We start from the raw sequence: 19,801 nt of genomic DNA on the forward strand, positions 1-19,801 counted from the left end.
CTCTGAGAACGTTGTTACGTTTCTTCTGGCACTGCATGCCAGTCTGGGCAATGTTGTCCATGGCTCTGGCCGCCTCCCCGACCTGTGCCCAGGCACGATGGCGCCTGGCGGCCTTCCTCTCAGGCCAGGGTATAGGGTCATCCTTCTCTCCTCCATGGCATCCAGGAGGGTGTCCAGCTCAGTGTCCCTGCTCTCCTTCCGGCCATCTTGTTGGCTGGGACGGTGTGTGGGGGGAATGGATCGTTTAAGTGTGTTTGCGGCGTGTGAGCCTCATCAGTGCCAATCATAGACCCGGCGAATCCGGCACCGTTTTCTATGGAATTAATTGCGTTCCATGTGGCAAAAGTGGCTGAATTGTGCAGCTGTTGTGCCATTTTTTTGTGTCAAAACACCGCACTTCCTCCACTGACATCAACACTTTGCCTCAGAAACGGAGAATCCAGCCCTAAGTGTTGTCCTTGGGAATGAATCGGGAGTGTTTCCTAGTCCTGTTGGGGGCGCCAGTCTCGGAGCCTTAAGGACTTGCTGATGGACCAGCACTCTGCCCACGTGAAACTAGTACAATTCCAACAGACACCGGCGTCGAATTCACTGGGGCCGGAATTGGCACTGGAGAGCTTGAAAAGCTGGAGCTGTAAATAAGCGCTCCATTCCCCAGACACTCTCATTGCTGCCAGGCCAGGAAGATGGCATCAAAGCGAGCAGCCCCGCCCCGAGGCTCGCGAATGTGGAGCTGGAGACACTGCTGGATGCTAATGGAGGAGAGGCGGGACACCCTTTTCTCCAGAGTGGCGGGAGGCTACCAATCGCAGGGGTGGCAGAGATGGTGAGTGCCATGGGCCCAGCCATGAGGACCGCCTTGCGATGTCTGAAGCAGCTGAACGACCTACTTGGGGCAGCTTGGGTGAGTCACTACCTTTATGCCCCTGGCATCATCACCCCCCCTCTCCTCACCCCCCCCCCCCCCCCCCACCCCTCTGCAACATTCCCCGATGCGGCCCCCACCAGGTGATGGGTAGGCAGTGCAGCGTGAGGGTGGGCAACCTCCCTGGGCAGGCCAGGGTGCGCCACCAGCTCTGTGGCCCTGGCATCACAGCAGTCCAGCACAATGTCAGAGACCCTCTTAGAGTTATGCTGTAGCGCCCCACCAGAGTGATTCAAGCATTGGAACCACATCTTCAGGACGCTGATGCATAACTCAATGAGGTTTCTAGTTGCTGCTTCATTATAGCAGTTCTTCGCGTAGGTCTGGGGCTTCCAGACGGATGTCATCGGCTACGACCACAGCGGATAACACTTGTCGCCCTAGAGCCAACCCCTCATCCGAAGGAGTGCCTTGAAGGTGTCGGGCACTGTTAAGTGTGCCAGGATGTATGTGCTGGGCACGCTGCCTGGATATCGGGCTCAGACGTGCATGATGTGCAGCCGATGGTCACACACCATGTCCATTTTCATGAAGTGGAAGCCCTTCCCATTGTTGAAGGACACCCCCTCAGCTAATGAAGCCCAAGATAAAATGTGACGTGATCCTTGTGCTTATCTCATTAGGTGCCTGCATCATTCTGGAATCACACTTCAATTCAGGCACAATCCAATATCTGGGCCTAAATATAAAACACTTTGATCAACAAAGCAAATGAGAGACAATATAAAACTAAAATATATGATTGAGACAAAGGTACATAAAGGTAAAGAACAGTTGTGATCCTGTGAACACTGAGAGATGCAAATAAAGCAAGGGAATGCAAAGACAGTAATAAAAGATGCAAAAAAGAAAACGCGAACTTGTGGGTGTTATCTAGGAATACAATAAAGATTAGTACAAATATAATTGAAGAAAGTGCTTAGCTAAGAGTAATAGGGGCTCCTTAATAAGGAACACAGGACATATTGCAATTGGAAACCATGAAAATGGCAGGATTGATAAATATCTGCTTTGTATTGGTCTTCACATTATGCATGAGGATAAAGTGCTGGATATGAAAAGAAGCCTAAAAAATAAAACAAGGGGATAAAATAACTGGATTCAATATAAGTTTAAAAGAATGGTGAAACTAAAGAGATTAAGATAAACAAATTTCCAGGATCCAATGGTTTACACACGAGGGAATTAAAAGGTGTAGGTAAAGAAATAGTTAATGTTTTAGTCACAATCTCCAAAACGTTCTTGATTCAGGAATTATCTGTGTAGATGGAATAAGTTAATAATGAGAAGAATAGCTGAGCTTTTGGGCAAATACTAGCTGATCAGAGAGCCAGCAGATAGTAAATAAAACTAAAGTCATCATAGTCCCAGATGACTGGTGATGATTGAATATGAGGCTCACCACACCTCGGGTGAGGGGCAAGATTGAAAACAGGCCTTCATGAATAACTTCAACTAATACGGAACTTGAACCCACACTGCTGGTCTTGCTCAGCATCACAAGCCAGCTGTCTAGCCAACTGAGCTAAACCGCACCCCCGTATATTTGTGAAATGAAAATCATGGGATGGCTTCTCCGTCGGTGGGATTCTCCATCACCAGGATTCTCTGTTTCGCTGGCAGCGCACTCACACCTGCGGATTTCTCGACGGCGTGGGGGTGCCCACAATGGGAAACCCCATTGGCCGGCTGCTGTGAGCCGAGTTGAATTTCCTGAGGAGTTAATCAAAGTACAGATAAAGAAGTGTTTATAGTAAATACTTATATGGACTTCTGGGAAGCACTCAACAAGAATCTGCATGAGAGACTGTCACCAAAACACATGGAGCTGGAGGCACCTTATTGGCTTGGGTAGGGTTGGTTAGGAGGCAGGAGGAAGAGAATAGTGATAATGGGCTAGATTTTATCAGGCATCATATTCTCTGTACCACCTCCCCCACCCAACCAAAAATCAGTGGGCAGCCCACCCACCTGAAACCCAGGTGCCCAGCAGCAATATTACACTGAGAGCTGTGTTAATTGTTTCAGAGCATCACGGAGGAAGTCTTTCTACCGGGGGGGGGGGGGGGGGGGTGCAAAGGTTACTTCCTATGAGCACAGGAACAGCTCAAAGAACGCAGCCTCCCTTCCGGCCCAATAGCAGCCTGTGCCTCCATGACAGCTGCCAGGTTGTCGGCACCTTCATCATGTCACATGCAAAATAGTGGTGGAGGTAGAATGAGACTCTTAAGTGGCCTTAAGTGGCCACCACAAGTGGGCATAAGGGTGGGTGAGCTGCCTGATGCCTCTCTCTCTCCCTCCCCGACCCCATCCCCCGCCACTTAAATGGGAAACAAGTCAGGGTTTGGCACGAAGTTGGGGGAAGACCACCCACTTCATTTTACAGGTCCCCTTCCCCCACAACTTCAAATGGACCAGCAAGGTGCGGGAGGGGGCACACGGCTAAAAATCTAAAAATTCAGCCAATGAATATGCATTTAATTTGGCAGGATGGAAACAGAGGTGCTCCCCAGGGGATTGGCTTTGTGGCTACAGCCTTTGGATGGAAGAATAAAGAGCGCTTTTAAAAATTTCTCATGATATCAAATTGGGAGGCACATTAAATTACCTGGATACAAGCAGAATGTTACAAAGGGGGCAGCAAGGTGGCCCAGTGGTTAGCAGTGCCGCCTCACGGCGCCGAGGTCCCAGGTTCGATCCCGGCTCTGGGTCACTGTCCATGTGGAGTTTGCACATTCTCCCCGTGACAACCCAAAGATGTGCAGGGTAGGTGGATTGGCCATGCTAAATTGCCCCCTAATTGGAAAAAATTAATTGGGTACATAAAATTTTAAAAAAAAGAATGTTGCAAAGTGGCATTTGCAAATTAGGTGACTGGGAAGAAAAGGCAGGAATTCTCTGATTATTTGCTGGCGTCGGGATTCTCTGCTCCCACCGGCAATGCTCCCCCACCCGCGGGTTCCCTGTCGTGTGTGGTGGCTTCAATGGGAATTGCTATTGACAGGGGCAGGAACAGAATGTCCCTCCACCAGCGAGCTGCACACCGCCTCCCACCGCTGTGAAACATACGGCTGGGAGGCTGGAGAATCCCACCCAAAAACTGTGGGATAGTGTGATCCTAAAAGAGATCGATCGGAATCTTTTCTAAATGGCAAAAAAGCAAGGTGGATATTTAGGGGTCCAAGGACAAAAATCACTAAAAGCTACCAGCTGGACCCAAAAGAAAATTAAATAAGATCTGAAATGTACTTTATTTCAAGACAGTTGGGATAAAAAGGATGCAAATTCCATGACAGGAACACGCAAAGCACAAGAACCAGGAGCAGGAGTGGACCATATGGCTTGTCGAGTCTCCTCTGCCATTCAGTACGATCATGGTTAATCTTGGGCTTCAGTTCCATTTTCCCACCCACTCCACATTCCTGCTCATAATTCCCTGAGAGATCAGCAATCTGTCTATCCAAGGCTGAAATATACTCGACAATGAAGCATCCACAACCCTCATGATAGGGAATTCCGAAGGTGCACAGAAGTTTGAGTGAAGTCATTTAGAAACATAGAAGAAAGGAGCAGGTGGCGACCATTCAGCCCTTCGAGCCTGCACTCATTATGATCGTGGCTGACCATCCAACTCAATAGCCCAATTCCACAATAGCCTTTGATCCTCTTCGCCCCAAGTGCTATATCTGAATGCTTCTTGAAAACAGTGGACGGGATCCTGTGCATCAGAAAGGAAGGGCCAGATTCTCCATTCTCCTAGCCACATGTTTCTCGGTGGTGAAAGGTAGTGTGCCATTCACTGGCGGTGGCATTCTCTGCTCCTGCCGCTCTCAATGGCATTTCCCATTGAAACCACCACACGCTGCTGGCAAACCCGTGGGAGGGGATGTGCTGCCGACGAAGCCAGAGTCCCACCACCAGCAAATGGCCAAAGACTTCCGGCCTAAGTGTTGATGACGGGGCTGAATCGGTGGACTTCAATCGCAACTAAATTGGCCCCAGTTCTGGAGCAATTAATGATCTGTGCTAACTGAGTGGAAATTCCAATGAAAAAAAGGATCTGATTCACCGGGGTCAGGATTGCAACTCAAGGGACCAGCGTGGAGAGAGGCAGACCCGTCGAGTTCGAACAGCGGGGGCAGGGAGAACTGTCTCAGAGTGAGAAACAGCGTGGGCTAAAAAGCACACCAAAACCCAGCCAAAGGCAAAAGGGACACAAGAGGACTATGGCTGGAACAAATAACAAATCGAAGGGACGGCATGGTGCAAGGAGCAGCAGCAGCGAGGGAGCAGTGGGTGCGCAATCAGGCGGCCCCACGAGACAGGACGGAGGTTCAGGCGAACCTGGAAGGGGAAAAGCTGGCGGACCAAACAGCGGTGTAGGAACAGGACGCAGTGACCATCATCCCCCCTGCACAGGGGGAAGGGTGGGGAAGCGTGGTAAGAAGGGAGCGAAACACCATAAAGGAGACAATCAGGACAGAGCTCCACACGATGATGAAGGAGGCGTTGTCGGAGACGACAGACAAAATGCAGCGAGTCGTCGAAGGCCTGGAAAAGAAGGTAGAGGCGCAGAAGAAAATGATCCTGGAGTTGGAGAAGGCAGCCTTGGTCGGGAGCGATAGGATCGTAGCTCTGGAAACCGAAGTGAGAAGGTTGTTAACGTCCCAGGGGAGCCTCAGAGGGAAAGTAGAGGACCAGGAAAATAGGTCCAGAGGGCATAAGATCAGAATACTGGGTCTGCCAGAGGGGATAGAGCGCAAAGACCCAACAGGCTGCATCGTCCAAATGCTGGGCAAGCTAGTGGGAGCAAATCGGGGGAGGAACAGCGCAACAGTAATGAAAGCCATGGGGGCGGAAAAGAAAGGAAGAATCGGAACACAGAGCAGAGGACAGACCACGAACAGAGACAATAATAGCATGAACTGTACACATTTGTTTTCTCTTTTGCGTGGAACTGTGCTGCCTCTGTGGTAGTCACCACTGATGTGTATATTGTATATAGAGGATGTTGTTATAGGTGCTTTACGATAAGACCCCTGTACTACAGGTACGGCGGTAGTTCCCTGCCTGCTGGCTCCGCCCAGTAGGCGGAGTATAAATATGTGTGCTTCCCGTATAGCAGCCATTTCATCAGCTGCTGTAGGAGGCCACACATCTTTGTGTAATAAAGCCTCGATTACATCCTACTCTCGTCTTTGTGTAATTGATAGTGCATCAATTTATTACACTGAGTTTTCAGAGATAGACCTCCGCATCAAGACGGATCAACTGCAGCTGCATCCTCAAGCAGACAACGGCAAAAAGGTCTTTGACCATTGGCTAGCCTGTTTCAAAGCGTACATCGGGTTTGCGCCAGACACAATTCCAGAAGCACAGAAGCTCCAGATCCTTTACACACGGCTGAGCTCCAACATCTTTCCACCCGTCGAGGACGCGCCAACCTACGCAGAGGCAATGGCGTTATTGAAGGAAAACTACGCTCAGCGGAGTAACAAAATCTACACCAGACACCTCCTCTCCACGCGGCGCCAGCTTCCCGGTGAGTCAGTGGAAGATTTCTGGCGTGCCCTTCTCGCCCTAGTTAGAGACTGGGATTGTGAGGCCATTTCGGCCACGGAACCCTCGAATTTGCTGATGAGAGACGCATTTGTTACGGGCACAGGGTCTGACTACATCCGCCAGCGCCTCCTAAAAGGGGCCACGCTTGACCTCGCGGCGACCAAAAAGCTAGCGCTCTCACTTGCAGCCACATCACGCAACATTCAGGCCTATGCCCCCAACCGCGCGGCCCAACCCTCCTGTGCATCGTGGACTCCGCAGACGACCGCCCCATCATGGACCCAATCTGCGACCACCCTTAGCCAGCCCCACGCCTGTGCCGTGCGGTAGCCAACCAATCCTGGGGGGCCCAAATGTTACTTCTGTGGGCAGTCAAAACACCCCCGACAGCGCTGCCCGGTGCGGAACACCCTCTGCAAGGCCTGTGGCAAGAAGGGACATTTCGCTTCAGTGTGCCAGGCCTGTTCAATCGCCACTATTGTCCCGGCGCCCCCCCCATGTGCGGCCAGTGGGTGCCGCCATCTTCCTCTCCTCGGGCCATGCTCGACTCGCAACACGTGCGGCCCTTGGGCGCCGCCAACTTGTTCCTCCCAAAACCAACGGGCGCCGCCATCTTGCCTTCCTCACAACACGTGCGGCTCGTGTGCGCCACCACCTTGCCCGACTCAGGACCCCTGCCCGTCAGGCACCTCATCAGGCCGCTTATCACCTGCAACCACCGACGACCAGCCGCGTCTCGCTTCGGTCATGATTAACCCGTCTCGAGCACACAACCTCGTGACTGCTTCAACTAAAGTGAAGGTCAAAGGACATGAGATCTCCTGCTTGCTGAACTCTGGGAGCACTGAAAGCTTCATTCACCCCAACACGGTAAGGTGCTGCTCCCTCGCGGCAGTCCTCCATCAAAAACGAGGCCCAAGCCATCGTTGAAGCTGTGCGGCATTGGAGGCAGTACCTGGCCGGCAGGGGATTCACTCTCCTCACTGACCAACGGTCAGTTGCCTTCATGTTTAACAACACACAGTGGGGTAAGATCAAAAATTATAAAATCTTGAGGTGGAGGATCGAGCTCTCCACCTACAACTACGAGATTTTGTATCGCCCCGGTAAGCTCAACGAGCCCCCCGCTGCCCTATCCTGAGGTACATGTGCCAGCGCACAAGTGGACCGACTCCACGACACGACAATCTCTGTCACCCAGGAGTCACCTGTTTTTACCATTTCATCAAGGCCCGCAACCTGCCCTACTCCATCGAGGAAGTCAGGGCTATCACCAGAGACTGCCAGGTCTGCGTGGAGTGTAAACCGCACTTCTACCAGCCAGACCGTGTGCACCTGGTGAAGGCCTCCAGCCCCTTTGAACGCCTCAGCGTAGACTTCAAAGGGTCCCACCCCTCCACCGACCGCAACATGTACTTTCTCAGTGTGGTCAATGAATATTCCCGATTCCCCTTTGCCATCCCATGCCCCGACATGACGTCTGCCACCATCATCAAAGCCCTGAACACCATCTTCGCTCTGTTCGGTTTCCCCGCCCACCTCCACAGCGGCCGGGGATCCTCATTCATGAGAGATTAGCTGCGCCAGTACCTGCTCAACAGAGGCATTGGCTCGAGCAGGACGACCAGCTACAACTCCAGGGGAAACGGGCAGGTAGAGAGGGAGAACGGGACGGTCTGGAGGGCCGTCCAGCTGGCCCTACGGTCCAGAAATCTCCTGGCCTCCCGTTGGCAGGAGGTCCTCCCCGATGCACTGCACTCCATTCGGTCGTTCCTGTGCACCGCGACTAATGAAACCCCCGTGAACGTCTCTTTGCCTTCCCCAGGAAGTCCACCTCCGGGGTATCGCTCCCAATGTGGCGGGCAGCTCCAGGACCTGTTCTCCTCTGTAGACACATTCGACTCCACAAAGTGGACCCATTGGTCGAGAGGGTACAGCTACTTCATGCCAACCCGCAGTACGTTTACGTAGCGTACCCCGCGGCCGCCAAGACAATCTCCCTCAGGGACCTGGCACCAGCTGGTTACCCACACAACTCCCCCCTCCCGACCCGGCGCCACCCTCCCTTCCCCCGGCGCACTCCACCACAGCCCCCGCTCCGGGACACTCCGCCCTCCCCTTGCCCACACCTGGGGATGAAGAGGATTTCGACATGCTCCCGGAGTCTCCGAAGACCAAGCCGCCGCCGGAGTCGCCACCAGCACTATGGCGCTCCCTACGACAGATTAAGGCACCGGACTGCCTGAATTTATAATTTTATCTGTACTTTTAAAACACAATTTCCTGCATATAGTTCTCCACCAACCCCGCCGGACTCATTTTTAACAGGGGGTGAATGTGGCAGTCGCCACTGATGTATATATTGTATATAGAGGATGTTGATATAGGTGCTTTACGGCAAGGCCCCTGTACTACAGGTACGGGGGTAGATCCCAGCCTGCTGGCTCCGCCCAGTAGGCGGAGTATAAATATGTGTGCTCCCTGTACAGCAGGCATTTCGTAAGTTGCTGTAGGAGGCCACACATCTCTATGTAATAAAGCCTCGATTACATCCTACTCTCGTGTTTGCTTAACTGATAGTACATCAGCCTCATTTTCAGGCTTGTTTCTTCTCTCAATGCGATGGGGGGGAGTGGAGCAAGGGAAGCGAGGGTGAGAAAAGCGGACAGGAGGGCGAAACTAGGGTTGATAGGAGGAATGTAAAGCAGGGTCAGAGCTGGGCAAGCACTGGGAGGGGAGCCACCGTACTAGCGAGGAGGCCAACACGGGAGGGCAGAAAGAAAGGAGGGCCATGATGCACCTCTCAGGGGAGAGGGAGCGCCTGGCACAAAGAGGGTGGAAGGATGGGGCAGAAATGGGGGAAGAACGCAGAGGGTCAGGGACTGGGTGGGTGGGAGGGGAGAGGAGTCGGGTGGAGAGAGCAGAACAAAAGGGAAGCAAAGAGAAAGTTGAGGTAGAGAAACAGAACAGACACAGGCCTCATCAGGCAGGGAGCAGGGCAAGGAACCAAAATGGCACTGCAAACAGTCACTCAGGAGGGCATCAGGGCAAAGGGAGACCCCGGAGGGCAGGGGCCCACCCACAGGGCCTTACACATAGCTGATAGCCATGTTGGGCGCTCCCGGGACAAAGGGGACCCTGGAGCGCTGGGGCCCGACCTCATGGGGAGAGCAGCGACCGTGGCCATTTTGGACGACCCCTTAACAAAGGGAAACCCCGGAGTAAGTATGGGTGATCCTACAGGACCGAGATCAGAACCCCCCCCGGGTTGTTATGTGGGATGTAAGGGGACTCAATGGCCCAGTGAGAAGATCCACTATGGGATTCTCCCAAATCCACGCGATAGCCCAATGCCGGTGTAAAAAGTGGCGCGAACCACTCCGGCGTCGGGCCGACTGGAAGTTGCGGAATCGACCGCACTTCTGGGGGCTAGGCCGGCGCTGGAGGGGTTGGCGCCGCGCCAAACGGCGCGGAAGGGCTGGCGCAAGTTAGCGCATGCACAGACCGGCTGCCGTATTCTAGCGCATGTGCAGGGGGGTGTCTTCTCCGCACTGACCATAGCAGAGCCCTACAAAGGCCGGCGCGGAAGAAAGGAGTGCCCCCATGGCATAGGCCTGCCCGCAGATCGGTGGGCCCCGATCGCGGGCCAGGCCACCGTGGAGGCTCCCCCCGCTTCCCCCCCCCCGAGGACTGCACCAGCCGGCCTACCAGCCAGGTGCCGCCGTGTGGGACAGAAACCGACTGCCGTGGCGTGATCCCCGCCCCTGCCCGAAAACCAGCGCTGGAAAATACGGCAGCTGGCGACGGAGCGGTGTGGCGGGATTCAAACCCCCCCCCCCCCCCCCCCCCCCCCCCCCCCCCCCCCTCCCCCGGGGATTCTCCGACCCGGCGGAGGGTTGGAGAATCCCAGCCCCAGAGTCTTCACCCACCTCAGAAATCTAAAAGCAGACATAATCTACTTACAAGAGACACACCTGAGGGAGAAGGACCGACTGTTGGTAAGGAAGGGCTGGGTGGGGCAGACGTACCATTCATGTTACAAGAGGACAACGTTTATGGTGTCATGAAAGGAGCACAGATCGTACTGGTTAAATGTGGACTCTGCCACCTGGGATAACACAGAATTCATAAAGAAGACCATGGGGAAATCCCCGACATTGACACACACCGACTGATTACGGGGGCGGCTTTAACCGCGTGCAGGACCCACTGACCGACCAATCACACTCCAGAGCAGGGAAAAAGACAGTGGCGACCAAGTATGAAATACTCCTTGATCGTTATCTCTGACCACACTCCACACTACATGGATGTGAGGTTGCAGACTGGCGATCCCAGAGCCCCACATGGAGGCTGGACAGACCTCCTGGCTGACAAGGCCCTCTGCCAAAAAACATTGCGGGCCATAGGTGACTATGTTTGTAACAACCAAAACGGGGAGGTCTCACCCTTCAAGTTGTGGGAGGCACTGAAGGCCATGATGAGAGGAGACATCATAGCCTACAAGACAAGTAGAGATAGGGAGGAGAGGGTGGCCAGGCAACAGCTAGTGGACTCCATTCTGGAAGTCGACAGAAAATACTCCAAGGCCCTGGCGAAGAGGAAAATGCTGCAAATGGACTTTAACCTGCTATCTACTTGGAAAGCAGTGTACCAACTCTGCCAGACATGGGGGACCTTCTACGAACAGGGTGACAAGGCTGGCTGCCTATTGGCTCACCAGCTGCAAAAGCAGGCAGCCACGCGGGAAATAGCGCAGGCAAAGGATAGCAGATGCAGACCGGTAACAGAACAAAGGAGGTCAATCGAGCATTTGTGATCTTCTACCGGGCACTGTACACCTCCGAACCTCCAACGGGGACGCGGGGATGAAACAGTTCTCAGACAGACTGGAACTACCAGTTGTGGGGGAAGACAGAGGTGGGGGGAGTTGGAAGTACCAATAGATCTGGGAGAAATCATGGAGAGCATCAGCTCCATGCAGGTGGGGAAGGCACCAGGACCTGATGGATTCCTGGCGGACTTCTATAAAACATTTGCACCAGTCCTGGTCCCGCACCATTTTTAAAAATAAATTTAGAGTGTCCAATTCATGTTTTCCAATTAAGAGTCAATTTTAGCGTGACCAATCCACCTAGCCTGCATATCTTTGGATTGTGGGGGAAAAACCTACGCAGAAATGGGGAGAATGTGCAAACTCCACACCACCATTGACCCAGAGCTGGGATTCGAACCTGGGTCCTCAGCACCGTGAGACAGTTGTGCTAACCACTGGGCCACTGTGCTGCCCATTTCTGGCCCCACACCTAAGGGACATGCTTGTGGACTCACTGGCAAGGGGCGCCCTGCCCCACTCGAGCACAGGCCACAATTTCACTGACACCCAAAAAAGACCTGCCGGAATCTGGATCATACAGACCCATTTTACTGCTAAATGTGGACACGAAAATACTCGCAATGGTCCTGGCCAAAAGGCTGGAGAGCTGTGTACCAGAGGTGGTCGCAGAGGACCAAACGGTTTTATCAAGGGTAGGCAGCTCACAGCTAATATCAGGTGGCTGCTGAACGTAATAATGACCCCTCACGGGGTGAGAACACCAGAGGTGATCATCTCCCTGGACGTAGAAAAGGTATTTGACTGAGTCGAATGGAGCTACCTCCTCGAGGTGCTGGAACGGTTTGGGCTAGGAGCGGGATTCACCGCCTGGGTGAGGCTCCTGTATAACACTCCCAAAGCGAGTGTCCGAACTAATACCACCAGCTCAGAATACTTCCAGCTACAGAGACAAAGTCTAAAACACTGGGCCTGGGCAAAAGTGGCAGAGGCCATAGGTGCCTTGGCCCCCACCTACAGGACTGGCCAGCAGTGCAGGAAAATGCTGCACAACCTCATCAGGGCGGCCAAGGTAAGTAGGCAGCACCATGCCCCAGGCACCACCCCCGTCCCACACACCCATAAACCCTCCCCCACCCAGATGACGATCGAACCCCCACCACCAGCAGTCTGCATGCTCTCCCCCCTGCACAAGGTGTCAGCACCCATACCGCCCGCTATGGCCAGGTGCCCTGTTCACAAAGGCCACCAGCTGCCCACCCCCTGTGCTGCATGTGTCCGATTACTTAACGTTGTGCGTTTTCTGTCTACCCCCCCCCCCCCCACCACGCATAACCACAGAGAGAGAGAGAGAGAAGAACGGAAGGGAGCCACCGGACCTATGGCCCCTTACTGTCATAAATACATAGAACATACAGTGCAGAAAGAGGCCATTCAGCCCATCGAGTCTGCACCGACCCAATTAAGCCCTCACTTCCATCCTATCCCCATAACCCAATAACCCCTCCTAACCTTTTTGGACACTAAGGGCAATTTATCATGGCCAATCCATCTAACCTGCACATCTTTGGACTGTGGGAGGAAACCCACGCAAACACGGGGAGAGCGTGCAGACTCTGCACAGACAGTGACCCAGTGGGGAATCGACCCTGGGACCCTGGCGCTGTGAAGTCACAGTGCTAGCCACATGTGCTACTGTGTTGTCCTCACTGTCGCAGAAAAACAGGCACTGGACCTTGTCAGTGGGCATGGAGTGAGGGTAGTCGCCGAGGTGGAGGTCGGCATCGGGTACCAAGTGACCCTCACTGAGTTGCAGTGTTCCTATGGCACACATGGCACGTCCCCCACACCATCCCACACCAGCCTCTTACCACACCCACAGCAGCCCCACACCTTCCCACCTACCCTTCACCACCCCCACACCATTCTTACACCACCCCCTCAACACCTCCTCAACACTCCCTCAACACCTCCACACTACACCCTCACCACCCCTCCTCCCCCACACTACCCACCATCCCAACCCACGATCTAATCACGCGTTATGGAATCACCTAGCAACAAGGCATGCCGTTCTGGTGTCTTCCACCCAGACCCCAACCCCAAGTGATTCCAGGGAGTTGGCAATGGACAACGACGCAAAGCCCCAAGCACCAGGCTGAGACACCCCGCAGCACCAGTCTGGGGATGACTCAACTTCCTGTCATAGCTGTCATCTCCACCCTCCACCATCCCAGAGACACTCATCGTGGTTGGGCATGTTAGTGAAGAGGCTCCCGGGGCACTCTCTGGTGTGCACCTTACATGTGCAGTGTACATCAGGTGGAGGTAGTGATGCGCTATCAGTTGCACTTAAGGATTCGAATCGGTACAAGAGAGGCTTTATTACAGTTAGATGTTTATCCTCCGACTGCAACTGGTAGAATGGCAGCTCAGGAGAACTCATACATATTTATACGGCTCCCTGTGGGCGGAGCTAGCCGGCAGGGGCTACCGACGAACCTGTAATACAGGTACTGCTGTACATCCCCTAATACAAGCACACCCACAGTTACACAGTGGTGGGTCACCACAGGTAGGAACCCCTGAGGGGTGAACGGTCAGAAGGCGGCCAGGCCCCAGGGACTAGCTGCCATCCAGGTGGGTCTCGAGCTTCTGTAAAGGGCAGTCCCATTGATCATGGTGATGCAGATACAAAGCTAGTGACTGCATGAGGGGCTGTCAACAACCACCCAGAGCCTGCAGGTGCAGTTGAAGGAGTCCATCCGCCACGGGGCAGAAGATGGTGCTGACCATGCGGGCTCCCCAGGCCAACACTACACAGGTGGCGTCCGTGGTGGAGGCTTTGAGGGCGAAAGTATCGGCCATGCGTCAGGATCTCCAATGCCTGGATCGCTCAGTGTGGCGGTGGCCAAGGCAGGAGAGGGCTGCCCTGTGACATGCAGCTATGTGCCAGGGCCAACTGGACATTGCAGCGGCGCTCCGGAGCTTGGCCCAGTCACAGCGTGTTATGACTGAGGCCATCGACGGCATTGCTCAGTCGCTGGCTAACCCGAGCCAGTCCCAGAGGGGTGTGGCACAGCCACTGAGTGATGTGGCACATTCTCAGATGGAGGTGGCCTAGTCCCTGTGCTCCATGGCCACAGCATGGAGACCCTGGTCGAGACGAGTCTCCAGGACTGCCAGTACCAGGTGGTGAGGAGCCCCAGGTGTTTGCTCTGGTCGCAACCCTGTCCAAAGGATTAGGCTGGGGACAATCGAGCACCCCAAGGGAGGAGGAGGTGATGGGGCCCGTGCCAATAACTTCCACATGGGAGGTGCTGGAACACCACAGCGCCTTGGACCGCCCTGCCTACCAGATAAGGAGACAAAAGCTGCACATAATATTCCAGGTGTGGCCTCACCAAGGCCCTGTTGGCGGGACAGAGGACCCCGCTGCACAAAGACATCCCTGCTCCTGTACTTGAATCCTCTCGCTATGATGGCCAACACACCATTTGCCTTCTTTTTACTGCCTGCTGCACCTGAATGCTTATCTCCTCAACTCAGTCCCAAATAATTAGTTATGTATCCTGAGATTGTACAGATCTTTAATTAGACCATATTTTGCAACGGAAGTATTGCACTCAGATCAGACACCATGCCAAAATTCTCCTGCCACTCGCTGCCAGCAGGATTCTCTATTCCCGCTGACCGCACACCATCCCCACCCCCATAGATTTCCCAGCAGCATAGGGTGGCTTCAATGGAATTTCCCATTGACAGTGGTGGGAGCAGACAATCCTGCCCCAACAAATGGTGCCTCCCGCCTCCGGGAAACACACGGTTGGGAGGCTGGAGAATCCTGTCCCATAATACATAATGAGGCTTGACGAAGATCCACCATAAGTGGTCCTAAAGGAAGAGTGCTAAATTGGGGAAAGGCCAAGTATAACAAAATTCGGCAGGAGCTAGGGAATGTGGATTGGGAGCAGCTGTTTAAGGGTAAATCCACATTTGAAATGTGGGAGTCTTTTAAGGAAAGGTTGATTGGAGTGCAGGACAGACATGTCCCTGTGAAAATGAGGGATAGAAATGGCAAGATTAGGGAACCATGGATGACGGGTGGAATTGTGAGATGAGCTAAGATGAAAAAGGAAGCATACATAAGATCTAGGCGACTTAAAACTGATGAAGCTTTGGAGGAATATCGGGAAAGTAGGACAAATCTCAAACGCGCAATAAAGAGGGCCAAAAGGGTCATGAAATATCTTTGGCTAACAGGGTTAAGGAAAATCCCAAAGCCTTTTCTTCGTATATAAGGAGCAAGAGGGTAACTAGAGAAAGGGTTGGCCCACTCAAAGACAAAAGAGAGAATTTATGCGTGGAGTCAAAGGAAATGGGTGAGATTCTTAATGAGTACTTTGCATCGGTATTCACCAAGGAGAGGGACATGATGGATGTTGAGGCTCGGGATGGATGTTTAAATCTCTAGGTCAAGTCGGCATAAGGAAGGGGGACGTTTTCGGTATTATAAAAGGCATTAAGGTGGACAAGTCCCCAGGTCCGGATGGGATCTATCCTAGGTTACTGAGAGAAGCGAGGGACAAAATAGCTGGGGCCTTAACAGATATCTTTGCAGCATCCTTGAGCTCGGGTGAGGTCCCGGAGGACTGGAGAATTGCTAATATTGTCCCTTTGTTTAGGAAGGGTAGCAGGGATAATCCAGGGAATTATAGACCTGTAAGCTTGACGTCAGTGATAGGTAAACTGTTGGAGAAGATACTCAGGGATAGGATCTATTCACATTTGGAAGAAAATAGACTTATCAGTGATAGGCAGCATGGTTTTGTGCAGGAAAGGTCATGTCTTACAAACCTAATAGAATTCTTTGAGGAAGTGACAAAGTTAATTGATGAGGGAAGGGCTGTAGATGTCATATACATGGACTTCAGTAAGGCGTTTGGTAAATTTTCCCATGGCAGGTTGATGGAAAAATGAAGTCGTATGGTGTTCAGGGTGTACTAGCTAGATGGATAAAGAACTGGCTGGGCAACAGGAGACAGAGAGTAGTGGTGGAAGGGAATGTCTCAAAATGGAGAAAGGTGACCAGCGGTGTTCCACAGGGATCCGTGCTCAGACCACTGTTGTTTGTGATATACATAAATGATCTGGAGGAAGGTATAGGTGGTCTGATTAGCAAGTTTGCAGACGATACTAAGATTGGTGGAGGTGCAGATAGTGAGGAGGACTGTCAGAGAATACAGCAAAATATAGATAGATTGGAGAGTTGGGCAGAGAAATGGCAGATGGGGTTCATCCAGGCAATTGCGAGGTGATGCATTTTGGAAGATCTAATTCAAGAGCGGACTATGCGGTCAATGGAAGAGTCCTGGGGAAAATTGAGATCTGGGAGTTCAGGTCCATTGTACCCTGAAGGTGGCAACGCAGGTTGATAGAGTGGTCAAGAAGGCATACAGCATACTTGCCTTCATCAGACGGGGTATTTAGTACAAGAGTCGGCAGGCCATATTACAGTTGTATAGGACTTTGGTTAGGCCACATTTGGAATAGTGCGTGCAGTTCTGGTCGCCACATTACCAGAAGGATGTGGATGCCTTGGAGAGGGTGCAGAGGAGGTTCACCAGGATGTTGCCTGGTATGAAGGGGTGCTAGCTATGAGGAAAGGTTGAGTAGATTAGGATTGTTTTTGTTGGAAAGACAGAGGTTGAGGGGGGACCTGATTGAGATCTACAAAATTATGAGATGTATGGACAGGGTGGATAGCAACAAACTTTTTCCGAGAGTGGGGGTGTCAATTACAAGGGGTCACGATTTCAAGGTGAGAGGGGGAAAGTTTAAGGGAGATGTGCGTGGAAAGTTTTTTACGCAGAGGGTGGTGGGTGCCTGGAACGCTTTACCAGCGGAGGTGGTGGAGGCGGGCACGATAGCATCATTTAAGATGCATCTAGACAGATATATGAATGGGTGGGGAACAGAGGGAAGTAGATCCTTGGAGAATAGGCGACAGGTTTAATGAAATGAAATGAAAATCGCTTATTGTCACAAGTAGGCTTCAAATGAAGTTACTGTGAAAAGCCCCTAGTCGCCACATTCCGGCGCCTGTTCGGGGAGGCTGATACGGGAATAAAGATAAAGGTTTAGATAAAGGATCTGGATCGGCGCAGGCTGGGAGGGCCGAAGGGCCTGTTCCTGTGCTGTAATTTTCTTTTGTTCTTTTGTAAATCCATTCAGCTATTGAAAGAGTGCAGCCCCAGGGAAAACAATGCTTGATGGACAGCTCTGGCTCTCAGATCCCTTCTCCCACTGCACACTGTTTAAATGCACAAGATAAAAAGGTTTCAGGTGCGTGCATTTTCTGTTATTGTTACTTAAAAGGGTGTGGATGAATGACACATTTATTCATCTATGGTGGAAAAAAAAATTTGTTGAGAAATGAAAGGTTACCGACGAATGACTGGTTCTTGATGTCCATTTAAACAACATATTGTCACTATAGATTTAATTGGTTCGACAGTGTGAAGTGGGCGAATGTGCTTAGAAGTGCCATTGGTTGGCAAGGGGGCATAAGGTGCCATAGGGAATTGGTAAGGATTCATGCCTTGACATGGGGCATCATGAGGGGCAATAGAGGTTGGTGGACGAGACACCTTGACATTTTGGACATGTGGTGGCATGGATATGGCATGGTGAGTGTGTTAGGTGAGGGGGACTGAGGGCTAGAGGGCCTTGCCTTGTTCATTACATCTGGGTAAAGGCCCACAGCAGCCGCTGTGCTAGGTGCTCTATTTCCCAGGTTAGCTTCCTGACTACAGCCTGCAACCCCCCCCCCACCACCACCTTCACTGTCCCCCCAGAATAACTGGAGTTTCTGGGACACTTCATCAAAACTACAACATTCCATCAACCTTAATTCTGAAAATTCACAAATGGATATGTTGTATAACCCCATGATACCCTATATGAGTCACCAAGTGTCCTCCTTCGGATGAATAAGGAATTAAAGGAGGGGATTGAGGTCAGGCAGAGCAAAACCAGGTGCTGCAGGGGAGAGAAAGGAATGTGATGTGGCACGCTTCCTCTGGCGGGTACAAAGATATCCCTCATACGCACCTCGTGCAGCATAACTCCGGTGCCTCTCTATGCCAGCCAGAGTATTCCACTGTCTGTGAGTTACCCATATATGGTGCTTCATGCAAATTCCATCTATTCAAAACCTGAACGATAAACCTGCAGGTGCCTGAATTAGTACCCCAGGCAAGTTCAAATTATGATAAATCCGGAATTGAATAATTCTACTTCAGAAACCATTTGAGCATTGCGGAAATGGTTGAGGAGTGCCCAATGCTGGCATGGGAAGATGAAGTCAGGTGAATGGGTTGTGGGCTCTGTGAAGGTGTGGTTTTTAAGTGACCTTGACCCTGGTCACCTTCTTACATCACTTTGTGGGCGGCACTGTACTCAGTCCCACATTCACCCTGTATGTACCAGACCCTGATACTACTATAGTCAGTAGGTCCAAAATTATGTGCGAAATTTCAACTTTCAAATAACACTGAACATATTTATTGGGAAGCACGGTAGCACAAGTGGATAGCCCTGTGGCTTCACCGCGCCAGGGTCCCAGGGTCCCAGGTTCGATTCCCCGCTGGGTTACTGCCTGTGCAGAGTCTGCACGTTCTTCCCATGTCCGCGTGGGTTTCCTCTGGGTGCTCCGGTTTCCTCCCACAGTCCAAAGATGTGCCGGTTAGGTGGATTGGCCATGATAAATTGCCCTTAGTGACCAAAAACTATAGGAGGGGTTATTGGGTTACGGGGATAGTGTGGAAGTGAGGGCTTAAATGGGTCGGTGCAGACCCAATGGGCCGAATGGCCTCCTTCTGCACTGTATGTTCTATGTTCTACCCTCTGATCAAAATATTCCTTCTTTCTTCTGGTTGAAGAATCCTGGTAAAGTCCATTAAAATTAGAGGTGGGTTGTTCAAGAGTCATCTCCGAAAGCACTTCTTCACAGTAGTGGAAATCTGTAACTGTCTTCCCCTAAAAGCTCTTGAGGCGAAATCAATTGAAAATTTCAAAACTGAAAGTGATCCATTTTTGTTTGGCAAGAGTCATGGAGCCTCTCTATGCCAGCCAGAGTATTCCTCTGTCTGTGAGTTACCCATATATGGTGCTTCATGCAAATTCCATCTATTCAAAACCTGAACGATAAACAGGCCGAAGGAGTTGAAATACAGATCAGATTGAACTGAATGGGTCCATGAGGCCGGATGTGACTTAATCCTGATCCTGTGTTTAAAATCCCCTTTCATTTCAGAATGATTGTGGATACAAATCTTCAAGTTACATTTGTTACATTGCCTGGCTGATGTGTTTTTTTTTCTTGAATATAATCAGGGCTACTGCTTTGAGCTACTGAAAAAGACCAGTTTTTTTCCAACTACAATTTCTTTCTTGACCAGACTTATCAGTTGCTACAT

This window comes from Scyliorhinus canicula, chromosome 3 (genome assembly GCF_902713615.1).
Source record: "Scyliorhinus canicula chromosome 3, sScyCan1.1, whole genome shotgun sequence".
Lineage (NCBI taxonomy): Eukaryota > Metazoa > Chordata > Chondrichthyes > Carcharhiniformes > Scyliorhinidae > Scyliorhinus > Scyliorhinus canicula.